The sequence below is a fragment of the Protobothrops mucrosquamatus genome, unplaced genomic scaffold (genome assembly GCF_001527695.2).
Source record: "Protobothrops mucrosquamatus isolate PMUCROS unplaced genomic scaffold, P.Mucros_1.0 scaffold2791, whole genome shotgun sequence".
Lineage (NCBI taxonomy): Eukaryota > Metazoa > Chordata > Lepidosauria > Squamata > Viperidae > Protobothrops > Protobothrops mucrosquamatus.
In genome coordinates this window covers 138,397-142,968 of record NW_015388828.1, presented here as the reverse complement: position 1 = coordinate 142,968, position 4,572 = coordinate 138,397, and positions in this window count along the sequence as shown.

Here is a 4,572-nt window from a genome sequence, read left to right as displayed (position 1 = left end):
TACATCGTGGTGACCAAAACTGGTTGTTCAAGAAATTGAACAACCATTTGTCTGAAATGGTATAGGGTTTCATGCCTGAGCAGGGGGTTGGACTAGAAGACCTCCAAGGTCCCTTCCAACTCCTATTCTATTCTATTCTATTCTATTCTATTCTATTTTCATCTGAAGACAGCATTTGTCTATTTAGCAGCTGCATAACATTGCTAGCTCATGCTTAACTGGTGGTCAACAAGGATACATGTGACTGTTCTATTGAAGAGCATCTCTCTGAAGGATCATATAGCCCAACCTGATAACTTTTTGTAAATCTCTGAACGCTTTACCTTTCCAGCAATCACTCCGTAAGATTCAGAGACCTTCTCCCTGCTCCTTTATTCCTGTTTCAAATTGTGTGCTTGATTGTTTTTGTGCAGACGTTTCATTACCCAACTAGGTAACATCATCAGGGCTAGAAGGGTGTAGGGCTTGCTCTCTGTTTATAGACAAGTGGCTTGCCCTGACAGTGTTAGTGGGAGAGTTTTTGGCAGTTCCTTGATTAGGCTGTTGTTTACTGTTTGATTGTTTGTCTGAGCTGGTAATTTCTTGATTGGGGTCTTGTTTACTGTTTGATTGTTGATCTACATTAATCTTGGGGCTAATCTCTGTTTACCTCAATATTGATTGCCGGTGAGGAGGTGTTTTGAATTGGCTACCCAATGTATGCAATCTGTCCCTATATCTGTGTTTTACTTCTCTGATTATTTAAATGCTAACAGGACAGAAACCTGGAATTATTTCAGGAACTGAGGCAGCATACATATTGACAAATAAAAGAATATATATATATTCCAACTGTTCTGTAAGAAATTCCATAGTACCTGATTCACAGCTTTATATTATGGAATTTCTGACAGTTAGAATAATTAATCAGTGGAACAACCTGCCTCCAGAAGCTGTAAATGCTCCAACACTGGAAGTTTTTAAGAAGAGACTGGACAGCCATTTATCTGAAATAGTATAGGGTTTCCTGTCTGAGCAAGGGGTTGGACTAGATGACCTCCAAGGTCCCTTCCAACTTTATTATTGTTATTGTTATTGTTATTACGTTACTATGTTACTATGTTGTTGTTGTTGTTATTATCATTATCATTATTCCTGTTGAACCACTACTAAAGCCTGTTTGGTTTTTTTTCTGAACCTCTTCTCTTTTACTTAAAGTATTAGTCAAACCTACCATCTTCGTGTCATCTGCAGACTTGATAATTTCCCCCTCAACTCTTAGTCACTGATACAGTACTTTCCTCCAAGCTGATGTCAAAGATTATTGGGAATAATCCTTCAGCCAACTGTGAATCCACCTAACAGCAGTATTATCTCTAGCCCATATTTTTATCTATCTTAACTTCGGTAGTCAAGACTTAATACTGCTTTATAATGCCTTGGTAAGACCACACTTGGAATATTGCATGCAGTTTTGATCTCCACGATATAAAAAAGATGCTGAGACTCTGGAAAGAGTGCGTGAAAGCGTGAGCACCTGCCACTTGCGCAACTGGAGTTGCGCATGTGCGCTCACTGGCCACTTGCACAGCCTGCAGCTTACCAGGGGGTCACAGCCTGGGGATTCGGGACCCCTGATCCAAAGCACCTGAAGGCAGAACAAGAAGCAACAGATGGAAACTAATCAAGGAGAGAACCAACCTAGAACTAAGGAGGAATTTCCTGATAGATAAACACAATTAATAAGTGGAACAACTTTCCTCCAGAAGTTGTGGGTGCTCCAACAGTGGAAGTTTTTAAAGAAGAGATTGGACAACCATTTGTCTGAAATGGTATAGGATTTCCTGCTTGAGCAGGGGGCTGGACTAGAGGACCTCCAAGGCCCCTTCCGACTCTGTTATTCTGTTATGTCTAAGGCATTCCCCTCATCTACTAACCCAATAACTGTCAAAGGAGACGAGGTTAGCTTTAGTTTGTCCATGATTCAGTGTACTGTACACATGTACAAAATGTGTGAGTCTACTAACCAAGGTTGAGCATATTGTGCCCGGAAGTATCCTGAAGGGTCTCCAGCTTTTGAATATTGAGGGGATCTNCTCTCCACACTTTCAATGGAAGCCATTGGTCCAGAGGGAATCGAGGCTTTAAAAATAGAAATTATAGTAATTGTCTTCTTGGGTTATTGGAAAGGTGGTAATAAATGCGGGGCGCAGAAGGGGTGGCTTCGGCAGGGCCGGGCCTGACAGGATGCATAAATTGAGGCCTGTGTTTTTATTTCTTTTGCCTTCCCCCTCCGATGGCCCCCCGTAAGCAAATTCACAAAGGGTGCATCGTGGTGGATTCGTGTGAGATTACCATACGAGAGAGAGGATCATATGCATGGAAATTTCATCTGAGCAGGCCTCAGGGCACTTTGTCCACCTTCAGCATTTTAAACCAAACAATGGAGGGTGATGTATGGCATCTATCAACCTCTGGTGGTGATGCTCTGGAGGAAAATATTGCATGTCAATCTGCAGCTAGTAAAAAAAATGGGGGTGGGTTCATGCAAAGACAAAAAGCAAGGTTCTACATTTAGGCAAGAAAAACCAAATGCACAGGTATAGTATAGGGGGTACCTTGCTCAATAGTAGTAACTGTGAGAGGGATCTCGGAGTCCTACTGGACAATCACCTAAATATGAGCCAGCCATGTGCTGCAGCTGCCAAAAAGGCCAACACAGTGCTGGGCTGCATTAACAGAGGGACAGAATCAAGATCAGGCGAAGTATTAATACCACTTTACAAAGCCTTGGTAAGGCCACATTTGGAATACTGCATCCAGTTTTGGTCACCACGATGTAAAAAAGATGTTGAGACTCTAGAAAGAGTACAGAGAAGAGCAACAAAGTTGATTAGGGGACTGGAGGCTAAAACATATAAGGAACCGTTGCTGGAATTGGGTATGTCTAGTTTAATGAAGAGAAGGATGAGGGGTGACATGATAGGAGTGTTCCAATATCTCAGGGGCTGCCCCAAAGAAGAGGGAGTCAAGCTATTCTCCAAAGCATCTGAAGGCAGGACAAGAAGCAACGGATGGAAACGAAACAATGAGAGAAGCAACCTAGAACTCAGGAGAAACCTCCTGACAGTTAGAACAATTAACCAGTGGAACAACCTGCCTCCAGAAGCAGTAAATGCTTCAACACTGGAAGTTTTTAAGAAAAGGCTGGACAGCCATTTGTCTGAAATGGTATAGGGTTTCCTGCCTGAGCAGGGGGTTGGACTAGATGACCTCCAAGATCCCTTCCAACTTTACTATTATTATAATATATATATCACCCCTCAGTAGAAAAGTAATAATTGTGGCTCTCCATATAAAGAAGCTTGAAAAGAATTAAGAGAGACTAGTAAGGACTTCTACTCTTCTTGTAGTCTTTGGAAAAGGGGTCTAAAGTAAGTTAACTTTCTGCTCGTGTTACAGCAAGAGCCATAGCAGTTAAGGCAGGGGTCTTCAAACTTGGCGCCTTTATGACTTGTGGACTTCAACTCCCAGAATTCCTCAGCCAGGCACGTGTGCCTGGCTGAGGAATTCTGGGAATTGAAGTCCACAAGTCATAAAAGGGCCAAGTTTGAAGACTCCTGGGTTAAGGCATCAGGGTAGAAAGTGGGAGACTGTGAGTTCTAGTCTTGTCTTAGACATGAAAACTCACTGGGTGACTTTGGACCTATCACCAACTGACTGAATTATAGTCCCGCCTTAGGCATGAAAGCTAGCTAGGTGACTTTGGGCCAATCACTATGAGAGGATGAGTTCTAGTCCCGCCTTAGGTATCAAAGTCAGCTGGGAGACTTTGGGCCAATCACTAGGTAATAGTGAGTTCTAGTTCCATCTTAAGCAGGAAAGCCATCTGGGTGACTTTGGTCCAATCACCAGGAGACTGTGAGTTCTAGTCCTGCCTTAGGCATGAAAGCCGACTTGGTGACTTTGGGCTAGTCCCTCCTTCTTGGCCCAACTCACCTCACAGGGTTGTTGTGAGGAAAACAGGAAAAGAAAGGAGCGTTGGATATGTTCACTGCCTTCAGGTTTTTTTTTGTAAAAATAATAAGGGTGGGATATACTTAAATAAATAATAATAAAAGGACACCGTTGTAGTCCAAATAGGATCTGTTCAGGGTAATGAGTGCCAGGTTGGGACTCTGCTTGAATTAATTGAGGTTGCCACAAAGAAGAGGGGGGGGGTCATTCTATTCTCCAAAGGGCCTGAAGGCAGGACAAGAAGCAACGGATGGAAACTCATCAAGGAGAGAAGCAAGCTAAAACTAAGGAGAAACTTCCTGACAGTTAGAACAATTAACCAGTGTAACAACCTGCCTCCAGAAGCGGTGAATGCTCCAACACTGGAAGTTTTTAAGAATAATAATAATAATAATAATAATAATAATAATAATAATAATAATAATAATAATAATAATAATAATAAAGTTGGAAGGGACCTTGGAGGTCATCGAGTCCAACCCCCTGCCCAGGCAGGAACCCTACACCATTTCAGACAAACGGCTGTCCAGTCTCTTCTTAAAAACTTCCAGTGTTGGAGCATTCACCACTTCTGGA